A 24545-nucleotide genomic window follows, 5' to 3' on the forward strand; every position below is an offset into this window, starting at 1 on the left:
CCTTCAGATGTGAAGGAAATAAGTAGCTATCTTATCTTTAAAAGACATCTGAAGGCAGCCCTGTTTAGGGGAGTTTTTAATATTTAAAGCTGTATTGTTTGTAACACTCGATTGAAAGCCGCCCAGAGTGGCTGGGGAAACTCAGCCAGATGGGCGGGGTATAAATAAATTATTATTATTATTATTTTGCAGCAACGGCTTGTTTTTTTTTAAGGGAGGGGGTATGGATACTAAGGAAAGAGGGATCTGACATTTTGGGGCAAGACAACAAGGATGAAGAAATGAGCATAGCAAAAGGAAGAAAGAGAGCTAGTCTCCCCAGGAAAGAGGGACCTGACTGGGCTGAAATCAGAGGATAGGGGAAGGAGGGTCTTGCTAGCTGGTGGACTTGCCAGGTAAGAGACAGAAAGAAGTAAGGTTTAATAGCTTCCCTTATTCCTCCAGGCAGGGCTCTGTGTGTTGGAAGCAACAAAAGAGAAAGATAGAAAGGAGGAGAAAGGAAAGGAGGAGAAAGAAAGTTCCTGGGCAGACAGCTGAGGTTTCTTGAGTGTCAAAAGGTTCTCAGTTGGCAAGATAAAAAACATAATCCTTTATACCAGCTGTGGGCTTAAAAATTAAACCAGAAACAAAACAACAACTCCTCTTATATTCCTGGCTGTGATCAGAGGGTTAAGAAGTTTTATGTGGTGCCAATTAGGAAGTGTTTGTCTAAAATGTTTGCAAAATGACTTTTAAAAAGGCTTCTTATCCTGCAGGGGAAGAGAGATTATTATATCTTCTGGGCTGGGCTAGCAACAGCCAGAAACTATGTGATTAGTAATTGGCAGGGAGGAAGGAGCGATATTCCGTTGACCATGTGCTGGCTTAACACTTCTAGAAGGATTCTGATGCTTTACAATTTACAAATGATAAGGGAAGGGTGGCAGAGGTTTACAGTGAAAGGAGATAGCCGTCAATGGGCTCCCAGGAGGTGTTGTGACTCAATGTGCTTAGAACTTTTGGTCTGTGTGAGTCCTGTAATGACTCATGAGCAAAAGCTGGGGTTTTATATTCTGTCAGGTGGGGACCAAAGGTGAACAAACTACCCCAGAAGTAACTCAGTGTGTCCCCCACCAGAGCTAATACTCTTCCCTTAACACCCCATAAACCCCAGCTTTGGCAGTAAACCCTGAGGAACAATCCGTACTCACTGCCTTGTGAGACATCTTCAGGAGAAATAAAGGCTAAGGAGTAAACCCTAAGGCGGTTGAATGGCGCCTTGCACGTCACTTTCTGGTAACTCCTGCAGCCAAGCTGGTGCCAAATGTCTTGCTCTGCTTTCCTTTGGACCATATCAGTGAGGCCAAGAGGGAGGGGTCTTGCCATCTGGGCAGCCCAGGACCTCCAGACACACTGCCCAAGCTTGTGCCCCTGAGGGGTCACCTCAGTGCTGCTAACGAAGCAAAAACAACACAAAAGGCAGTGGTTATGAGTTCTAAGCTCAACCTGATTGGAGTAAGCTACAAACGATATAGGTTGCCTTCATTGGTAGGAGAGATCATTGTGTCTCATAGAATAATAGAATCTTAAGAGTTGGAAGGGACCCCAAGGGTCATCTAGTCAACCCCCTGCAATGCAGGAATCTCAGCAAAAGCATCCATGACAGATGACCACCCAGCATCTGCTTTAAAACCTCCAGGGAAGGAGAGTCCACAACCTCTCAAGGGAGTCCGTTCTACTGTCAAACAGCTCTTGCTGTCAGAAAGTTCTTCCTGGTGTTTAGTCAGAATCTCCTTTCTTGTAACTTGAAGCCATTGGTTCAGGTCCTACCCTCCAGAGCAGGAGAAAAGAAGCTTGCTCCCTCTTCCATGTAACGGCCCTTGAGATATTTGAAGATGGCTATCATATCTCCTCTCAGTCTCCTCTCTTCCAGGCTAAACATACCCAGCTCCTTCAAGTGTTCCTCATAAAGCTTGGTTTCTAGATTCTTGATCATCTTGGTTGCCCTCCTCTGCACACCTTCCAGCTTGCCAACATCCTTCCTAAATTGTGGTGCCCAGAATTGGACATAGTATTCAAGGTGTGGCCTGACTAAGACAGAACAGAGTGGTACTATTACCATATTTCCCTTGATCTGGACACTAGACTTTTGTTGATGCAGCCTAGGATAGCATTAGCTTTTTTTGCTGCTGTATCGCACTGTTGACTCATCACACTGTTGTCTCACTAGTCAACTACTGCCCACCATAAGCCAGGAAGCTTCTGGTCAATAAACTGCTGACCTGCCACTGTCTGCCTGCTGCAATGGGTGCCTGGAGATCAGAGTATCACTCCGCAAGCGGACTAAACTTCTGCACTGAACAAAAAAGAAAAGAAACAAACCTTCTTGCAACTAACAAGCTGGAATGTCAGGACCATGTTTCCTGGCTTGTCCACCGACTTGCTGCAGGTCAACGACTCATAGAAGATGACCACCATTGACCGTGAGCTGAAATCTGTCAACACTGACTTTGTCACTCTACAGGAGGCTACACTCACTTCAAATGGCTGCCTCTGAGAGAAGAGCTACACCTTTTTCTGGCAAGGAGGCCATCCAGAAGAACCATGTATCCACAGTGTAGGCTTCACAGTGAGGAACTCTCTTCTGAACCGCCGACTGAAGGCTCAGAATGCTTACTTTTCCTCCACCTCTCAACCACCTCTAGTCTAGTTAACATTTTGAGGATTTTCACTTCCGCAACGAGCTCTAATGTGCAGTCCAAGGACCAGTTCTACGAGGAACTAGACCAGACTGTCAGGATGATCTCAGACTGGGAACACCTATTCCTGCTGGAAGATTTCAAGGCCAGAGTTGGCAAGGACTATCATACATGGGACAACTGCATAGACCGCTTTGGTATTGGTCGCATGAACGAGATCCAGTCACAGACTTTGGGTTTTCACATTTCAGTGGCACCCTGTGAAAATTTTGGGCATCACATGGCATAACCGAGTCTCAAACAATGGTGTTCTCCCCCAAGTCCACATTCCCAACATGTTCACACTCCTGTCTCAGTGATGTCTATGCTGGCTTAGTGATGTACACGGAATGGAGGATGGAAGGATCCCCAAGGAAGAGCTCTATGGGGAGCTGTCTTCAGGCACCAGGCCTGTTGGCAGACCAGCTCTGCTTTACAAAGATGCCTGCAAACGTGACATGAAGGCTGCAGTGGAGGACCTACATTTTTGGGGCCCTGAAGCTTGAACTGTTATGGGGCCCCTTTGCAACCAGCAACAAGGTCTGGGTAACCACTGTTATCTTCTGTGGAGTTTGGAACTGACAGGGTTAAAACTCACTGGTGTCCTGTATCTGGATCTGGGAGGAGCTGGGAGGAGCTCCATGCAGAGAAGTGCGTCACAGGATGTTGTTCTGACGCTCTTCAGATCTGTCTCTGCAACGGACAGAGAAGCAGCTCAACTTAGAAGCTGCTGTGAGAGTGCTTTTGGAAAGCACAAAGATGCCGGAATGCTCCGATGGTGTCTGATGGAATTTATTGCTCTGTAAATAAAGCTACTAGAGATAAGGACGGACTGTCTCTGGACTGATTTATCCCTTTTTCTCACACGGAAGCAGGACCGCTGCTACTCTGCAATTTCTTTGGCCAGGTCAGGGTGAGAGCAGAGCCTGCGCAGAGGAAGCGCTGCCTGGACCCAAAGATTTATTTCTCCAAAGGTTATGGAAGTTACGTGTTTCCTGACAAGTGTGAGAAGGGAGGAAGGCTGCCAGCTTTGAGTTGCTGTGATCTCCTGCCAGGAAGGGCAGTGAGGAATGCTGGTGATCGGAGCCAAGAGCCAAGAGGGAACGGCTGCTGCTTCGGACGACCAGTCTTGCTGGCAGAGTGAGTACGCTTGAAGCCCCAGGGGGGAGGAGATGGCTGCTCAGGCACAGCAAGGCCATGAAAGCTTCAACATCCCCTTCGAAAGGCTGCATGGGGCCAATTGGGAGGCCTGGAGTAAGAGCATGCACCGCTGGCTGGCAGAAAGGAAGCTGTGGGACTGCACCCAGGCCGATCCAGTCTTTGCCCAGTCCAGTGAGAGGTCTGCAAAAGCTTCTGAAGCAGACGTGGCTGCTCTGGAGAGAGAGCAAAGGGTGCTAGCCATTTTAAGGGCCAGCGTTGATACTTGGCTGTTGCCAAAGCTCCAAGGGAGGAAGCCCTGGGTCGCGTGGCAGGCACTGAAGATGGCATGTCAAGCCTTAGTGGGAGCCAGACCAGAGGGGGCTGAGAGTTGCCCAGAGATTGCCCTATGTCTAGAGGGGGCTGGAGCTGTTTTGGGAAGCTGTGCTTCGACACATCTGTGTGATGGACTGTGTGCTGGAGAGAAGCTGAGAGCTGGGAAGAGGAAGGCAGTTGCAGGCTGTTCCTTAGGCAGCAGAGCACCCAAGAGTGGGGGTGCAGGCCAGGCAAGCCGTTCCAAGAGCTCTGCGAAAGCGAAAGTCTCCAAGAGTTGTTTGTGCTTTGAGGCGACGTCCAACAGCGCTGGGAAGCATCCGCTAGAGGCCCAGGCTGCCAAGGACACCAGCTGGCGTGGAATGTCAACAAAGCAGGTTCCCAGAGCCGGTTCTCAGCAGAGACGTGAGAAAGCAGCAGGCCAGGAGGAAGACAAGGCGTCTTATCACCTCACAGCTGCGTTGGTCTGTCTGGGAAGCAGCGAAAGCCCTAGTCGGGGGGAGGCTGTGGCCATGGCAACCAGGAAGGACACTGACAGTGGGGGTGCAACCAACGCCATGGCATCTTTGGAAAACAGCCAAAGAGACACTTTTTCTTTTGTTGTCGACAGTGGAGCGTCGCATTGCCTCGTTAACTCCAGAGAGCTCCTGAGGAACTGCAAGACAGTTAAAACTGCACGCTCTGTTATCTTAGCAGATGGGTCGAAAAGACCACTGACTGAATCTGGGTCTTTGTTTTGCTCTTTTCTAGGTTGTGAAGTGCCAGCTTATTTTGTCCCAGAACTTGCCCATTCTCTTTTGAGTGTGTCAGCATTAATGGCTATTGGAATTGATGTTTTGTTCTCTAACAATTTATGCTCTTTTTACAGGGATGGGAAGAAGATCTACAGTGTTGAGAGGAAAGACAGGCTCTTTCTGGTGGAGATGCCCATTGAAAATGGGGCTGGTGGGAAAATGGGGCTGGTGGAAAATGGGGCTTGTGGAGAGTCCATTGATGATGCCCAAGTGCAGTGTGCTAATGTCCCACCACACCATGATTGTATTCACTTATGGCACAGGAAATTTGGGCACGCTGGGTGGTCACTTGTGCGGAAAGCAGCAATGAACACAATTGGGTGTAGGTTCAAGGCATGTGACAAATACCTAGATTGTCAAGCCTGTAAGCAATCAAAGGTCACAACATGCACATACCCCAGGTCAGAGAGGAGGAACAGCAAACCTTTTGAACTTGTGCATGCAGATTTGTCAGGTCCCATGCCAACACCTTCTTTAGCTGGGTCTAAATGGGTTCTGATTCTGATTGATGATTTTTCGAAACACACTTGGCTGTTTACGCTTAGATGCAAGTCAGAAGCAGCTGCATTGATCAGAGATTGGATCACAGCGGTAGAGCTGCGTTTCTCTACCAGGGTGGTTTCCTTTCAATCTGATCGCGGGGGGGAATTCACAGGTTCTGCGCTGCAATCGTTTTTCAGGCAGAAAGGTATCAGTCATCGATTGACTGCCCCCTACTCTCCGCAACAGCACGGGGTGGCGGAGGAGAAGTTTCGGACTTTACAGGAATCAGCGAATGCTATGTTGGCAGACTCGGGTTTGCCACAGCGCTTTTGGGCTGAAAGTTATAAGACAGCATGCTTTGTGCAGAACAGGGTGTTCAATTCAAGTGTAGGAGACACACCGTATTTTCTGCTTCATGGGAAGAAACCGAAGGTGGACTTTTTCCACGTTTTCGGTTCGCAGGCTTGGGTTTTGGTTCCAAAGGCCATGCGCAGAAAGGGTGAACCAAGGTCTAGGAAGATGATCTTTGTAGGCTATGAGCCGAGTTCAAAGGCGTGGCGTTTCGCATACCCTACTGGCAACCAGTCTAAGCTGCTTATTAGCGGCAGTGCTGAGTTTTGCGAGCAGAGTGGGTGGAAACGTCTTCACGGGAACCCAGATGTTCTGTTAGACTCAGGTGATGAGGAGGACGAGGACGAAGCTGAACCGGTTGCTGAGGCACAGAGTCCAGAGCAGGGATCTCCAAGGCAGAGGCCCCAAACCTCTCCAAAGGGGAGTCCCAAGACCCCTCCACAGGTCTCTGTCAAGTCTGAGCCGAGAAGTAAGCCATCCTCACCAGAAGAACCAGCTGTACGCCCAAAACGGCGCAGCAGGTCAGAGGGGGAGGTTTCTGACACAGGAGATGGTAGGGCTGATCCAGGTGAATCAGGCGCAGGTCCAGAATTCACACTGAGGAGGTCAGCAAGATCAACCAAGGGTAAGCCTCCTGAAAGGTATGAAGCCACTAGTGTTTGGGTTGGTGTGGCTAGGTGTGAGCCTGAATCCTTTGAGGATGTTCAGAAGTTGCCTCAGGAAGAAGCTAGCAAATGGCGTGAGGCGATGCAGAAGGAGATGAACTCAATGGAGTCTCTTGGTGTGTTCTCACTCACTCAACTGCCGGCTAACCAGCGAGCTGTTAGTTGTAGGTGGATTTACCGCTTGAAACCCACAGAAACGGGAGAACCACAGTACAAAGCGAGATTAGTGGCACGTGGATTCACACAGAAAAAGGGTGTCCACTTCACAGAGGTCTATTCGCCGACCTCAAGAGCGGAGACTTTGAGAATGCTTTTGGCGATAGCAGCACAGAGAGGTTGGAAGGTGAGTCATTTTGATGTAGATGTTGCCTACCTGAATTCAGATCTCCAGGAGGAGTTATACATGCTTCCTCCTCCAGGGTTTGAAGTCAGTGAGCAAGGCAGCGTGTGGCGGTTGCACAAATCCATCTATGGGTTACGCCAATCTGCCAGGAATTGGAATATGTGCCTACATGAAGCCTTAGAAGAGCTAGGTTTTAAGAGGTCTGTTGCAGACAGTTGCCTGTACCTGAAGGGGTCAGGAGAGACACAGGAAGTGATTCTTGTTTTTGTTGATGATATCTTAATGATGTCACAGACTAGTGAACAGGTGCAGAAGTTTGCTAGGGAGCTTGGAAGACGGTTCAAGTTGAAGCAGCTTGGGGATGTCAAATCCTACTTAGGTGTTCAAATAGCGAAGACTGAGGATGGTAGCTTTTTGCTTTGCCAGAAAGGTAAGATTGCACAGTTGCTTGAAAAGTTCAGAATGTCTGATTGTGTAGGTGCCAGGTCACCCATGGAGGCTGGATACGCGAAAGAATGTCAGCAAGCAGAACGCGTTGTGTTCGAAAATACTGAAGTGTTTCAGTCAGCCCTAGGGAGTTTGTTGTACTTGTCTCAGTGGAGCAGACCAGACATTGCGTTTGCTGTCAATCTGCTCAGCAGGGAAGCATCAAACCCCAGTGTGCAAGCCTGGAATGGCATCAAGAGAGTTCTGAGGTATTTGCAGGAAACCAAAGACTTTTGTCTTAGGTTGCCAGCTCAAGGAGAAGTAAAGCTGACTTGCTTTGTGGATTCGGATTGGGCTAACTCTGAAGACCGCAAATCAGTGTCAGGCCTAGTGGTGAAGTTTGGGGACTCAGTAGTTGGGTGGAGGTCCCGGAAGCAAAGTCTCATAGCGCTTTCATCTACTGAAGCCGAGTTCAGTGCGCTATCAGATGCTTGCAGAGAGCTGGAGTTCTATGTGTGTTTGGTCAAGGAAATCTGTGGAGAGAATTGTCTGCCCGTTGTGGTGCATGAGGACAATCAACCTTGCCTCAAATTGGCTGAAACGGGGCAATTCAAGGCGAGGACCAAACATTTGGACATACGTTTCCGGAATGTATGTCAGAGCGTTCATGAGGGGCTAGTTGCTCTGAAATACTGTCCCTCAACAAAGAACCTCGCTGATGGTTTCACAAAACCATTAACCTTCCAGAAGCACGAGGAGTTCTGTGAGGGTCTGTGTATGGGGAAAGCATTGTTGACTGTTGTCTCCAGATGCAGGACAAGAGGGGGTGTGGAGTTTGGAACTGACAGGGTTAAAACTCACTGGTGTCCTGTATCTGGATCTGGGAGGAGCTGGGAGGAGCTCCATGCAGAGAAGTGCGTCACAGGATGTTGTTCTGACGCTCTTCAGATCTGTCTCTGCAACGGACAGAGAAGCAGCTCAACTTAGAAGCTGCTGTGAGAGTGCTTTTGGAAAGCACAAAGATGCCGGAATGCTCCGATGGTGTCTGATGGAATTTATTGCTCTGTAAATAAAGCTACTAGAGATAAGGACGGACTGTCTCTGGACTGATTTATCCCTTTTTCTCACACGGAAGCAGGACCGCTGCTACTCTGCAATTTCTTTGGCCAGGTCAGGGTGAGAGCAGAGCCTGCGCAGAGGAAGCGCTGCCTGGACCCAAAGATTTATTTCTCCAAATCTTCTTCAATGGGATTGTTCACAACAAGCTTCACAACATCTGTGCTACTGACTCTCAAACTTGGGGATTGTTGAAATATATACAACAGAAAATAAATCAGTTTGAGTTGTGCAACTCAAATTGCATCTACAGTCATACCTCGGGATAAATACGCTTCAGGATAAGTATTTTTGGGTTGTGCTTCGTGGCGACCCAGAAGTAACGGAGCGTGTTACTTCCGGGTTTCGCCACTCGCGCATGTGCAGACGGTCAAAATGATGTCATGTGCATGTGCAGAAGCAGCGAAACGCTACCTGCGCATGCACAGACGTGCAGTCGTGTCTTACGTTCTGTTCAGCATGCGAACGGGGCTCCGGAACGGATCCCGTTTGCATCCCGAGGTACCACTGTACTAGAGCCAATGTTTTTAAGCAACGTGGACTAAAGTCACTTCTGGGGCCCCTCTGGGATTAGGGGCCCTGAAGATTAAGCTTCATTAGTTTCATAGTAGCTCTGTGCCTGGAAAGCTAGCAAACTCAACCCCGCCATGTGGAATCTCTTGCAGACGACTTCAGCGTCTGGAGACAGACTGTCAGGTCATGCATCTATGGTAGCGACCAGCGGAGCAATGCCCGCTGGGAGGAGCACCGAGAAAAGAAACACCATAATACACCTGCACCAGCACAACCGGACGCCTTCATCTGCCCTGGCTGCAACAAAACATGTCTCTCCTGTGTCAGTCTCTACAGCCACAGTAGGTGCTGAAACCCTCCAATGTTTTGACCAGAAGGTGCATTCCTCCATTGTCTCCCAAAACAGACAGATGCCAGCAACAGCAAGGCCTTTGACTTCAGGAACTTGAAGCACTTAGCACCTGACGTCATTTGGCACATGGAGGCTGATTCTGTTCTTGATAACAACAAATATTGACTGAGGAATGTTTACTGCAAAAAAAGGAGAGGGCTTAAAAATTGTTGCACCTGTTTTCAATGGAGAACAGAGGTTCACAGGCATTGTTTCATTAATGAGCCTCCCACTCACCTTACTGTCTGGATTTCATTCTTGTTGTTGGCATCCGTCTGTCTTGGGAGACAATGAAGTCTGCCTCCAGAGGGGTGAAGTCAAACCTTGTTTTTGCTGCGTTAGCAGCACTGAAGTGACCTCCCTGGGGCCCAGGCAGTGTGTATGGAGGGCGTTCCTGACCCCATCTTGGCCTCACTGATGTGGTCCAAAGGAAAGCAGAGCAATCCCTTTGCCACCAGCTTGGCTGCAGGAGTTGCCGGAAGGAGGAATGCAGGGTGCCAGTCAAATGCCTTAGGGACTCTGCTCTGGATTTGTGTGGGGTTTACTCCATAGCCTTTTCTTCTCCCGAATATATTCCACAAGGCAGTGGAGGTTTAGGATCAGAGTTCTCCTAGATGGGCTACTTTCCCAGCCCATCGGCCCCAGTTGAGAGCTGAGTGCAGGGTGGGGACCAAAGGTGGACAAAAGGCATAACATATCCCATGAGAGGTACTATCCTTCCCCCAATACACCCCCATTTTATTATAGTTCTTGGCAGTGCTTTTTAAAAAAGATAAAAAGGTGCTGGTACTCACAATGAAGTTGTTACAGTAAGTGCCACATTTTTAACATTTGGGGTGGGGAAGGTGCCGGGTGGTGCTGTGGTCTAAACCATGGAGCCTCTTGGGTTTGCTGATCAGAAGGTCAGCGGTTTGAATCCCTGCGATGGGGTGAGTTCCCGTTGTTCAGTCCCAGCTCCTACCAACCCAGCAGTTTGAAAGCATGTCAATGCAAGGAGATAAATAGGTGCTGCTGCGGCGGGAAGGTAAACAGTGTTTCTGTGCACTCTGGCTTCCGTCACGGTGTCCCATTGCGCCAGAAGCGGTTTAGTCATGCTGTCCTCATGACCTGGAAAACACCGGCTCCCTTGGCCTGAAAGCGAGAAGTAGTAAAGAAAGTGAAATATTTGGGAATTTGGCTAACCCCAAAGAATATAAATTTATTTCAAGATAATTATACACCAATGTGGAATGGAATTAAGAGAGATTTAGAAGTGTGGGGACAGATGCAACTTTCTCTATGGGGTAGGATGTAAGTAATTAAAATGAATGTGCTACTAAAAATGTTATTTTTGTTTCAATCAGTTCCAATAATCAAAGGGACAGCTATATTTAAGGAGTGGCAGAAAATAATTTCAAGATATATCTGGCAGGGGAAGAAACCAAGAATTAAATTTAAATTGTTAACTGATACCAGAGGAAGAGTGGGATTCGCCTTGCCAGACTTGAAGTTATACTATGAAGCATCTTGCCTCTGTTGGTTGAAGGAATGGATGTTGTTAGAAAATACAGATTTGTTGAAGGATTTGATAATAGGTTTGATTGGCACGCATATTTATGGTATGACAAAACAAAAGTGCATAAAGGATTTGGAAACCACATATTCCGAAAATCTCTATATGAAATATGGGATAGGTATAAAAACCTATTGGAAAGAAAAATACCACACTGGTTATCCCCATTAGAAGTGATGAGTGTAAAAAAGATAAATATGAGTAAAAATTGGGCCACATATGAAAAGTTATTAAGAGAAGAAGGAAATAATTGGAAAATGAAACCTTATGAAGAGGTAAAAGAATATGTAAATGATTGGTTGCACTATCGCCAAATTAATGAAATGTTTAAAGAATATTTAAAGAAACACGGATTTGGTTATACTAAGTCAAAAATTGAAATGGAAATATTAAATGACAAATTTAAAATATTGTCAAAAATGTATAAATTGCTGTTGGAATGGCATTTGAAAGATGAAGAGGTTAAGTTGGTTATGATACATTGGGCCAAAGACTTTGGTTATAATATACAGTGGTATCTCGGGTTACAGAAGCTTCGGGTTACGTGTTTTCAGGTTACAGACCCGCCGAAACCCAGAAGTACCGGAACGGGTTACTTCCAGATTTCGGTGTTTGTGTATGCGCAAAAGCGCTAAATTGCGTCACGTGCGTGCACAGACATGGCGCTGTGGGTTGTGAACGCTGCCGGTTGTGAACGTGCCTCCCACTCGGATCACGTTCACAACCCAAGGTTCCACTGTACAGTTAAAGGACTGGGAGAAATTATGGAAAGAAGGAACAAAATTTACTGCATGCAATGTTTTGAAAAAAAATGTAATGAAAATGATGTATAGATGGTATATTACACCAGTGAAATTAGCTAAAATGTATAAAGTAAGCAATAAATGTTGGAAATGTAAGGAAAAGGAAGGCACTTTTTATCATCTGTGGTGGAAATGTAAGAAAGTGAAAGGCTTCTGAGAAATGATTTATAATGAGATGAAAAAGATGTTGAAATATACATTTATAAAAAAAAGAAACCAGAAACATTTTTATTTGGTATTGTAGGCACTGACATTTAAAGACAAGGAAAAAAAACCTGTTTTTATATGCGACAACTGCAGCAAGAGTATTATTGGCACAGAAATGGAAGCAGGAAGAACTACTGACGAAAGAGGAAAGGCAGATGAAATTGATGGACTACACAGAATTGGATAAGATGACAGGGAGAATTCGAAACCAGCATGACCAGAAATTCTTGAAAGATTGGAGTAAATATACCAGTTATCTGAAAGACAATTGTAACCAACTGACTACGCTTGTAGGACCACAAGAAGTTTTGTACGGAGAACTATATGAAATATTGCAGAAAAGATTTATGAGAATGGATTTTAAGTTATGGATTATTAAAAGTAATAGTTAGGATAACAAATGTAAGATTAAGAGATGAGGTGTGAAAATCATTAGATGTGGTTGATGGAAGTCTCAAGCTAAAATAGCCAAAATGTTGTATAAGATGAGATGAGATGAGATGATATATGTTCTATTTGGAAAATATATGTAAAAACTAATATATTTACCCTTAAGTACCCCCAGAAATCCGCACTTGTGCTTGGCTTTTTTCTTATTATTGTTGGCTTTTGTTTTCATTTATATAATGAAAATGTCTTAACTGCTTTCAGTGCCATATTTCTAGGGGGAAGGCAGGACACAGAAATACATTGAAAACTAGTAAGTTTTGAATCAGCCTTGCCCAGACTTGAAAACGGCACCCTAGCTCTGCTCATGCTGCACTTGCCACAGAACACCGCAGAATTCTTACAGGAGACAAAAGAATAGAGGAAGCCGCCTTATCCTGAGTCAGACTATGGGTGCCCACTGGTGGAGGAAGAGGAGTGCGGGGAGAGCGCACCACCCCCAGCAGCGCAATCCTGGTGGGGTGCCATCGCGGCTGCCCCCTGCCCGCGCTGGGCGTCACGCCTCTGCGGGTGGCACCCCCCGCCCCCGGGACGCACACCACACCCCTGCGGATGGCACACCACACCCCTGGGACGCACACCAGCCCTGCCCCGCCTGCTCTCCGCCCCCTGGTGCCAGAGCATGAAGCTCTGCTGCTGTGGGTGGGCGCCTCTCGCTCAGTACTGACATAGGCATGGCAGCAGCTTTCCAGGGTTACAGGCAGTGGCCTCTCCCTGGAGATGCTGGGGATTGAATCTGGGACCTTCTGCATGTAAAGCAGGTGCTCTGCCACCAAGCCATAGTCATTCCCTTGCAATCAAAATGCAGTGGTGCATGCAAAGCTCTCTCTGTGTGGCTGCTCTTGGGTCTGGAAGCTTAAGCTAGGGCACAATGCTGCGGCTAGGCTGGCGATAGGACAAAACTACTGCCAACACATGACATTGTTGTTAATTCCTGTATGGACTTCCCATTTGCTACCAGGCCATGTTCAATTTTTCATTTTTATTTTTTGCACTAGAACCATGTGAAGAACTGGGACTACCAATTCTGCTACTGCTTCAGCCTCCGTGCTCTAGGTGTCTATGGTGGGTGCAGGATTCAACTGTGTGTTGTGCCCCCTCTAGGAAATGGCTCCAACATCTCCTTTTCCCATACCATGTAATTAAGCTCAGTGGGAGACAACTTCCATGAGGTTTTTAAGCAGAAGTAGGATGGCCATCTGTCATGTAGAATCTAGCTGCAATTGCTGCATTGCAGGGGGTTGGACTAGATGACCCCTAGGAGTACCTTCTAACCCTACAATTCTAGGATTCTGTGAAGGGTGGGTTCCCTAGCCCTGCCTTTCCTCTTGTGGGTTTGCAACGAAAGACGTGGCTTGTGAGTGTGCGGGCTCCTTATTTTGCATGGTCTCCAGTCTTCAATCAGAGGCGCTGTTGCCACCTCTGGTAAGCAGAATGGAAAGCAGGCGAGGGGGGTTGGCAGATTGGGAGGGAACCTGGGAAGGAGCCAAAAGCAAGTCAAAGATTACTTCCCTTAGACTTGGGTGGGCAGGCTCCCTGCTTGCAGGATCTATTCTTAATGTTGTTTGCTAGAGTGCCAAGATAAACGAACCTGAGCCAGGTACAAAATAGCACCTCACGCCAAGCAGACGTACACGAATAATTAAAGGAACAAGGGCGCCCCTCTCTGGACGTACGCCGTAATCAGCACAAGCAAACACAGAAGTCCTTTCCCACAAAAATCCATTCCTGGTCCCTCTCCTGTCCCCACCCCCAACTCTATTAAACAACTTACCGTGATTTGGTGGTGGAGGTGAGGAAGTTTTTTAAGTTGCTGCTATTTTCCTGATGAATCGGAAATGTTTGCAGTGCTGCTCTAAATCCCCCAGAGTTCTACCTGTAGTTTCTGCTCTACATCAATTTCGCCCAAGAACTCCATCCTCACTCTGGACCAGCCTTTCTCAATCTCGGGGCCTCAAGTGTTATTGAACTACAGCTCCCATCATCCCTGACAACTGGCCTTGCTGGTTAGGAATGATGGGAGTTGTAGTTGTGTAACACCTGGAGTCCCAGGGCTAATAAAAGCTGCTCTGGACCATGGGCTGTACGATTGGCTGGGGTTGATAGGAGATGGAGTCCAACATTGGAGGAGAGCAGGTCAGAGAAGCCTGGGATGGAAGCTCTCTGGGCTATAGAGGGGCATATGAGTGAGTGAGGTGTTTTGGACTACAACTCCCATCAGCCCCTGCCAGCATAGCTGGGCTAAATAAGACTGATGAGCTTTGAGAAGGAGCAGCCACCATCTGCCTATGAATATTTTGAACATCAGTGGAGAAATGTTAGGCCTGTGAGATTATATGGCAGCCTGTTGCCCTTGAGTTATTGCTGGAGTGTAACTCCCGATATCCCTGCCCATTGGACATGCTGGCTGGGGCTGATGGGTTTTGAGATTCCAGCAACCTCTGGAGACCCACAGGCAGAAATCTGCTCTGAGACAGTGGAAGAGACCACCACAAAAGCCAGAGGTTGCCCAAAGATTTGCATGCAGCTCTGGGCAGAGTTGCGTGTCTCTGGTAATACAGCTGCAGCTGTTTTTTGCGGGGGACATCCCTGCCCCAGAGTCACCCCACTGAGTGGGAGGAGCTTTCAACCCACTGTGATGGTCCAGCTGGAGAGAGATGCCACAAGCAGAAGGTGCTGGGTCTCCCAACTCCACAATGTATTTTATTTCTTCCACCACCATAACTGCAGCAGTACCTCATTCAATATGTTCAGTTGAAGGCAGACAAGAGAGCAAGCAGCCCAGACCCACCAGCTTCATCTATTTGCCCCTTGGAACCTGGAACCTTTTGAAAGCATCGCCCACATCCAACCACCTAGTTTTTATAGGGTTAAGAACACAAGAAGAGCCCTGCTGGATGAGGCCAATGGCCCATCTTGTCTAGCATCCTGTTCTCACCATGGCCAGCCAGATGCCCCCATGGGAAACCCACAAGCAGGACCCAAGCACAGAGCCCTCTGCCCTCCTGCAGCTTCCAGCAACTGGGATTCAGAAGCACCGCTGCCTCCAACTTCGGAGGCAGAGCAGAGCAGAGCTTCCATCATGGCTAGTAGCCCTTGGCAGCCTTCTCCTCCTCCATGGATTTGCCCAATCTTCTTTTAAAGCCATCTAGGCTGGTCGCCTCCTGCAGGAGTGAGTTCCATAGTTCAACTATGCATTGCATGAAGGACCTCTTAAAAATCTGTTCTGCATCTTTCAACACTCAGCTTTGTTGGATGTTCACAAGTTCTAGACTTATGTTCTCTATCCCTTTCCTGTGGATAATTTTATAAACTTCTTTCACGTTGCCTATTACTCGCCTTTTCTCTAAACTAAAACACTGCAGCTTTTCCACAAAGGGTGTCGTCCATGCTGCACCTGCACAAGGCATCAGCTCTCCTTCTCCTTTACATCTTCAGGTGAGGCAGTGGAAGTGCTGGACTGTTGCCTTGTCTTGGTGATGGACTGCATGAAATTCTGATAAGACTGAGGCATTGTTAGTGGGCGGTTCCCTAGACTGGATGGATGGGAGTCTGCCTGCTCTCGAGGAGTATAGATCCCCTTTGAATGAGCACCTACATAGTTTGGGGGGTCTTCTGGATCCTTTCCTGTTGCTTGAGGCTCAAGTAACCCCATTGGTGTGGAGTGCCTTCCATCAGCTTTGGTTGTGACCCAGCTGCATCACTATCTGGAGAGGGACAGCCTAACTTCTGTTATCTATGCTCTGGTAAACTCTAGGTTAGAATACTGAAACATGTTATACATGGGGCTGCCTCTCAATATGCTTCAGAAACTTCAGCTGGTGCAGAATTTGGTGGCCGGGTTGCTCACTGGGGTAAGACGATTTGAGACTATTACACTCGTCCTGGCCCAACTGCACTGACTGCCAGTTCTATTCCAGGTCCAATTCAAAGTGCCGGTTTTGACCAATAAGGCCTTAGAGGGCTCAGGACCACAATACCTCAAGGACTGTCTCTCTTCATATGAACCAACCCAGACCCTGCGGTCATCATCTGAGGTCTTTCTTTATGTGCCCCTTCCATGAGAGGTCCAGAGGGTGGCAATACTAGAACAGGCCTTTTCTGTGGTGGCTCCCCTCTTTTGAGATGCTCTCCCCAGAAATACGCACCTGATGCATACATTACATATCTTTAGGCACCAGGCAGAAACATTTCTTTACTTACATTGATTAACAATTGATGGTCTTTTAAATGTGCTGTCTGTGGGAGGGGGTGAGTTATTGGTTTTTTTCTGTTCTATTATGTATTTTGTGTTCTTGTTTTGTATTTTTATGTTGTGAACCACTCTGTGCTCTTCTAGTGAAGGGCAGTATGAAAAATGAATAAATAATCGCAGGAATAATAACAACCAGCAGGGGGAGTGCTTGCTCCTCCAAAGTTACTTCGTGGCAGTGGCAAGGATTTTCCGCCATTCCAGGTACTGTAGTTGTTTTTAAAAACACAACCCAAATCAAAGCAGTTTTTCACCTTAAGCAACACATCGCGTCTGTCCCAAACCTGGAGTGATTGCCAGCCCCACATATTAGATCTGGGTGGAGTGGCAGGTAATATTTCTGCAAGGAAGCCTTATTCCACCTAGTGCAGTCCACGTGTTTGGGACTGTAAACTCCCCCCATCAGCTGAAATGCAACCTTGCCAAGTTGGAATAGCTACTTTAGGCCATATATTTCACCCATACATGTCTTGGAAGGGTCAGGCAAATTGATGGGACATGACAGGATTCTCCCCGAGGAAATCATGCGCTTTAAATAGGTGCTGTGTGATTGTGCTCTCTGAGCTAGTGACTGGATCCCAAACCCCCAACCTTCCTCCTCCCCCCTCACCCAATCCAGTGCTGTGGTGACACAACAACAACATCAGCAACCACCCAAGAACCTCCTTACATAGTAGAGTGTGTCTCTGTTCATGAACCCAGCTGATCAGTAATTACCTGCTTGAAGCGCTCAGCTCACAGTCCCATCTCCAAATAGCATTACAAAAAAATTACTGGGGCTGCATGCAACAACCATGTATTTAAAACACATGACTTCCCTCCAAATAACACTTGGAATTGCTGTTCATTAAGGGTGTTGGCAACTGTAGCTTTCAGAGGAAAATGGAGTTAGTTCTGAGAGAGAGACAGAGGAGGCTGAGCTGAGTTTTGAATGCTGTAAGCTAGCAGCACCTGGGGGTGCAAGGGTGCGTCTGAAGAGATGATGTGGGAATAGTCAATTTGCTTTGTTGGAGCAGGAAGAAACTGCTCCTGCTTATGCCAACTGTGTGCGTTTGTACAATAGCTTCAGACATTAGAGAACCGGCTTAAGCCTCCAGTAGGCCGCATCTTCTGAACCCAGGTGTGCACTGTGACTGGATCTTCTACACCACCAGGGGGAATAAACACCACAATGCAGCGCTAGATGCTAGAATGTCATGGTCACCAATGTAGATGGCTCTGGAAGAGGATGAGACAAATTCATGGAGGAGAAGGTTATCAATGGCTACTGGCCATGAGGACTACACTCTGCCTCTGCAAGCAGAGGAAGCAAATGCTTCTGAGTACCAGTTGCTGGAAACCACAGGAGGGGAGAGGGCTCTTGTGCTTGGATCCTAATTGTGGGCTTGGTCACTGTGGACAGAGGCTGACCTAGGCTCCCTTGTACCCTTAACAAGGAGCTGCCTTGGGGCAGATCTACACTCATATTTTTTTAACATCAACAAATAGTTAAGGAATGGTTCTGATAACCATATAGCCACTTGACATTCTTTTTCAATGCTCACAATGCGTTGTTGAAGTGTGACACCAGAGGGTGCTGCAGAGCTATCCTGTACCAGAAACCGCGTAGACCGTGTGGAAACACAAAAGAAGGGGAAAGCAAGGAGGACTCTTCCTGTCTTGACATTTTAGAATGACATTTCTAATATTGTTCCAATAACATTTAAAAGGTGAGTGTAGATCTAGCCTTGGTGCCCCCAAAGCCTGTAAAGACCATGGACTAGAAACTTAAGAAGTTTGCTTTTCACCGCCTTTTGCACTCTGTCAGTGACTTTCTCCACGGCCATTAGGGTCTGCTCTGCTCCTCCTCCTCCTCTTGTCAGTCCATCTTCCTTCCTGCCTTCCTTCCTCATCATCTCTGTTTTCTGCTTTCCCTTCTGCTTCCTCCCTCCCATTTTCCTCCTCCTGTAACTCTTGCCCCTCACAGGAGGAGTGCGAGGATGAATAGGTTTCATAGCCACTGTGAACCAGAGTGGAGAGGCATGTTTTTTGCACACACACCCTGGGCCAAAGCCTAGGTACACCCCTGACTGTGAAAACAGATTGCTAGACTAAATGGGCCATTGGCCTGATCCAGCTGGCTCTTCTTGCATTCTTCCTCTCAGCCTGGTGAGCTCCAGAGGTTTTGGACTGCAACACCCATGATCCCCCCTGTCCTATGGCCTTAACGATGGTGGGACTCATTGGATTTGTAGTATAAAAGACTGGATTAGAACCACTGCACAAAATGGTTGCATTTATCGGCTGGCTGAAAGATCAGCAAGGAACTCAGCCACAAAGCCACCACCCTCTTTGTTTCAGCTCCAAGACCTGCCCCTCTCTCGCCTCCATTCATAAGCCTGCAATTTTAAGAGGCTGAAAAGACAGGCAGCGATTGCTGCCGCCCCAGGGGTTTCCAGAACCAGCAAGTGTTGGGGATGGGTGGCAATGTGTAGATGGGAGGACTTGGCTTTATGTGCCTGGATTGCTCCGAAAAAGGCATAGGAGTTCCCACAAAGTGAGCAGAACGTAGGTAGAAGCACAGCTTCCAGGACCCAAGCCAGTGACTGGTGGGAGCTGCAGCTGGGATAGCAGGAGCGGAATGGCTAATTAAAAACCAAACAACTCAATGTGATTTTCCTATTTGCTGAAGCATCTTGTGGTTATTACAACAGTATTTTTTTGGCCCAGCAGGCAGCAGGGAACTTGGATGGAAGGGAGCAAGCCATCTGGGCTTCAGTGAACACACTCTCACAAGGCCGTGCTGGAGAAAGTGGGGGGGGGGAGGCTTTTTTCTCCCCCACAGAACTCGCAAAGGTGCTTCATTTAGCAGCAGAGGAAGAGCTGAGCCGCTTCGGAGGCACAACGCAAGAGATCAGCATAATAAGGAAGGATGGGGAGACAAGTTCAGTTCAGTCCACGTTTTAAATGCAGAGCGACCTAATTCACGCTCCCTGAAACAATACGCAACCCCAAGCACAGCTGCCCTTTGAAATTTGCACTTCCAAATATTGCGCGGCAGCTGTCCAACTAAAAAAAGTGCACATATTTTTTAAAAACACATATATTAGTTAAAATAACCAGCAAGCATGTGTTACACCAGGGGAATGTGCATAAGAAGGGTGCTAAAATGCTGATGAATTTTCATGAGGACTTAAAAATGTGAAAATATGAAAATTAAGACTAGGAAAAATAAAAGAAAATGAGATAAAATGAAACTGACAGATCTGCCCATTCCCCATCCATTCACCAAGGAGGAAGAGGTGGGAATTTTAAGCATGAGTTAGGAGTCCTGACAGGGGCCAACTGTAAACCAGCCTTTTTTGGAGCATGATGGAACAGGCACTCCAGGCTGCTACAGACGAAGCTACAAGCAGGCCTGTGAGTTTTGCAGCCACACAAGACGAAGCTGGAAGACAAAGGGCTCTTTGAAGCTCTGACCCTGAACAGGTACACTGAACTGGAATGGGGACCCCAGACCCAAAGGCTGAATGTGGCTGCCTCATTCCTTCCTACCTGGCCTCTGAGACTTTTCACAAGTCCATGCCCCTCACAAACTCTTTGTCAAGTACTTTCACCTAGCTCAGCTGCAACATGTTCATGAACTGTGATGATGATGATGATGATTTAAGGCTAAGCAGTGCTTTTCTTCTAGAAAAATGGTGCTGGTCCTCACCATGAGGTTGATACAGTAAATGCCACACTGTAAACCAGTGCTTTTACTTCTAGGGGGGGAAAGTGCCATTACTGCATACCCTTGAATACCCCCAGAAAAAAGCACTGAGGCTAAGGCGTAAACCCTATACAAATCCGGGATTCCCTAAGACAGCTGGATGACTGTACGCCTCCTTCCAGTAACTCCTGCAGCCAAGTTGGCGACAAACATATACCTCTGCTTCCCTTTGCACCACATCAGCAAGGCAGAGAATGGAAGTCTTATCACGTGGGCAGCCCAGGATCTCCAGACACGCCGCCCAGGCTTGTGCCCCAGGGAGGTCACTTCAGTGTTGCTAATGTGGCAGTTTGACTTCACCGCCAGAGGCGCACTCCATTGTCTCTTGAGAGTCGAGATAGACGGATGCCAAGAACATCACTCAGAATTCAGCTCCCTTGTGTCCAATAGTCCCTAATCCCAGGTAAAGTGATCACGGGATCACAGCTGAACTTGCCAACACAGCATGTAGTAATGAGGGGCTAGTTTCTGCTTCCACCCTCAATTCATTTACTCTTGAGTTCTGGGACAGTCCCCCCAACATGCTGTTATTTATCGTTTCCTGGCTTATTAAAGAGATTTTATACCCCATCAGGGCAAAGTATGGCATAAAATAAATTAGGGTTGCCTTATTTTTGGGCAAAGCTGTTGAGCTTTTTTCAGTTTTGCCCAAAGCTGCTGAGCTGCCATACGTCCGGAAATTCCCAGAAAAATTTGTCTATTTCCACCCAGGCACTGCTTCCGCCTGCAGCATTCCAGATATATCTGGGAAATTCCTGACGTACGGCTGTCCTTATGGAACTGCCAACATATACTGTATTTTTCGCTCTATAGGACGCACTTTTCCCCCTCCAACATTAAGGGGAAATGTGTGTGAGTCCTGTGGAGTGAATTCAGTCTCCTTGGCTTCAGCGATAGCAACGCTAAGCCTCCAAAGCGCAGAGGGAGCGCTCCCAGCCCCACCAGAAGATGCTGGGGACTGAACCTGATGCCTTCTGCATGCTAAGCAGTTGTTCTACCACTGAGCTATGGCCCTAGCTCACAATATTGCTGTCAGGATAAAATGGAGAAGGTGGAGGCTGAAGTGTGTATGCTCTGTGGAGGAAAGGTGGGATAGAAGTATAAGAAGGAATAAAGTATGTAAACTAGCCTATAAGTGAATAAACTACAGTATATTTTTAACTTACTCTCCTAATAATTTGTATATAAATTATAAAAGCGGTATATAAATTTTGTTAAATAAAAAAAGAGGAAATGTTCAGACTTTCAAACAGTATGTTATGCCTGAGCCTTCATTGCTGAAACTCCCAACAGCATTTTCATGCTCACAAACACCTGATGAAGGAACCATTGTGACATAACCCACTCAAGCAGAGTGAAGGGGCAACAGGCTGTCAACAGTGGCAGTAGCTGGGGGCTCCCATCTATTAAAAAGCCACAGAAAGTCTTTTCCTACTGCCTGAGGAATTAATCCCTTATTTAACACTCATAATTGCTGGATCAATTTAACAGGACTGGAGCTAACATTTGCTTGGATTTGGCACCATCGATAGGGAACTGCCTGCTGCGTCCTCCGCTTTGAAGTCACCCTGGTCTTTGGGCCTCCAGCACCTTCTTCAGCATGTCCAACCCATCTAAGAGGCGTTATGATACTGGTGTTCCACTGGGTTAGGAAGAAGCCCCTGACAGAGAAGCCGGGCTCTACCATCTCGGCCAGACCTTCTGCCTCTGCACCGGCTTGCAACACTCCTCACATTTCACCCTACTTCATGAGGAGCAAGACACAACCCGCTCCGCCCAGGAGGTCCAGCAGGCGCAAGGTGCTGCGATTGCCGAATGTCACCGACCCCAAGTTTTTAAGATCCGTCATTGGCAGCGTTGGCCGGAAGAGAGCCCGCAGGTGTGGCAAGCAAAAGAAGACTCCAGCGGGAACAGGAAATGGGGTGAGGGCTAGGCTAGAGGCAAGAAGGCTCCAAAGCTATTTGCGGGGTGGGATTGCTTTGGAAGATGCCTTCTCACACTCTCTACCCTTGAACCACGTAAGGACATAAGAAGTCCCTCCTGGATGAGGCCACATTGGCCTGTCTAGTCCAGCATCCTGTTCTCACAGTGGCCAACCAGAGGCCTGTGGAAACAAGAGCATTCTGTATTCCCTTCCTGCATCTTCCAGCAACTACTATTCACAAACGTTACTGCCACTGGCTGTGGAGGTAGAGCATAGCCATCGTGCCTAGTGGCCATTGATAGCCTTTCCTGCATAAAACCATCCAAGTTGTTGGCCATCACAGCCTTCTGTGGGATTGAGCTTCCAGAGGGGTAGCTGAGCATGCCTGCTGCAGGAAAAACAGGCATTAAAAGCACATTTCTCCCAAAGAATCCTGGGAATTGCAGTTTGTAAAGGGTGCTACAAATAATAATAATAATAATAATAATAATAATAATCAAGCAGTATTTAAATTCTATGGAATAAATAAAAATCATATGAGTGCCCAACTATTAAAAGCACAGGGCTCCATCCCCTGAAGCCAAGATGGCCTTCTGCACATGCCCAGAGGCTGCCTGTTCTTCTCACTCTTGCCCAGGCCATATATTAGCAGCTGTTTGGAGGCCAATAGAAACTGCTGCCGCTGCAGCAATGGTGGAGGCACCAGCAGAATGCCTTTATGAGCAGCTGCCTGGAGCAGGCTTAGCACGGCTACACTCCAGCCAGAGCCCATTCCAGACTTCCAGCTGGAAGTTGTGCAACAGCACCTAAAGGTCTGCACTGGAGGCAGTCTGCATTCAGCAGAAGCGCTCGATCTGTTGCAAAGTCATGTAGGGCAACCAAGGAAGCTGCAGCCCAGCTGTTGCAAGGCTTGTCAAAAGTGGGGAGCAGGAGCCAAGGCTTCTGTGGGCAGGGCTGCAGAGGGGTCAGAGAGAATTGGAAGCCCCACGCTGACCCCAGGAAAGGGGATAATAAGCTGTTACATACAAATCCTTGTGAGGCATTTTCTTGTCTGTGGCATGGTGTTCCTCTTATTTACCTATTCCCTGGGCCGGAATAGGTAAATAAGAGAAATTCCTGGCATGCACAGGATGTGTAGCTCCGCACCTGGTGTCTAGGTGAGTCTTTGAAGGGACCCTACTAGATAGGCTTGCCATAATTCAAAAAGTGAAAATCCGCACACAAGTTTTTGAGCTATTTTAAAGAAAATTCACCATAACCTACACTTCCTACATGGGTTGCCATATGTCTGGATTTTCCCAGACATTTCAGTGATTTTCACCTGGACACTGTTTCCGATGGGCAAATCCTAGCTACGTCCAGGAAATTCTGGACCTATGGCCAACCCTATGCCTAATCCCTGACACACTTTTTTTTAATATACAAAAAAGAAATTAGTCACTGCTTCAATTGCTTTTTTTTTAATAGAAAGTGCAGAGCATAACTTCACCTGGAATCCACGGCCTCGGACCTGGAAGGTGTCCCCACCCAATTCCTCAAGAGTGAGGAACCACTGAAGGGTTTCTGTCGTGAGAGAGAAGTTCTCTTCGCATGCTCAGATGACCTCTTTTTTTGATGACTTCTGCCCCTATTCCTGGACTGGAAGGCTCTGGGGAGAAAACCAGTTCCTGCAGAGGGCAGAGCCTTGGCTGTAGTTAGGTCAGCAGGTCAGATGCAGAAGGCAACCTGGGTGGTAGTATCTTGATCGGGTTCACGCTCAGCCCCCGCCCCCCTGGCTCCGCTGGTTAATTAGTTGCCCTCTGTGCTGGGCTTAGCATCCTCTCAGTGCAACCAATTACTGCTGGGATAATTAAATTTAATGCAGCAGTTTGTTATCTAAATGTCTCTAATTGCATCTAAGTGGCAAAGAAATGGGGTTTGGTGCAACCGCTGCCTGGAGAACTGAGTCCGTAAACCCACCCCCCCAAAACACACACACTAACTCTTTGGAGAAGTACCCTCACTGGACTCTTAGGTGGGAGGCTGGTTCAGGCTAGGGCTGCTGGGGGCAGGGAATGGTTTGGATGTGGGTGCCACACAGCGGGGGGCAGGGAGGGTAACATTATGATTAATTGATTAATTGGCTTTATATTCCACCACGTTCCTCCAAAAAGCTTGAGATTGTGTCCATGGTCCCACTGTTGTATACAAAAATTGCCCTTTTCCCTTGTAGGGTATCCAAGAGCCCATATAGAGTCATTACATAGGTTCCCTGTTGGTAGGAGAGAATAACAGAGGCCAACCAGAGAGTACTGAAAAGCAAAGCAGCTAGTAAGCTTGATCTTTATTGACCTGTTGCAA

The 24545-nt window shown here is 47.5% G+C and overlaps 1 long non-coding RNA gene across 1 annotated transcript; it reads left to right on the forward strand.

Annotated features, from left to right (window-relative positions):
* Window positions 1-21197: 21197 nt before the first annotated feature.
* LOC308468135 lies at window positions 21198-24079 on the forward strand. The gene is made up of 2 exons (XR_013981477.1): window positions 21198-22203; window positions 23673-24079. It is a non-coding gene; the product is annotated as an uncharacterized lncRNA (long non-coding RNA).
* The last annotated feature ends 466 nt before the right edge of the window (window positions 24080-24545 follow it).

The sequence above is a fragment of the Podarcis pityusensis genome, assembly GCF_964106645.2.
Source record: "Podarcis pityusensis genome assembly, chromosome: Z".
Taxonomy (NCBI): Eukaryota; Metazoa; Chordata; class Lepidosauria; order Squamata; family Lacertidae; genus Podarcis; species Podarcis pityusensis.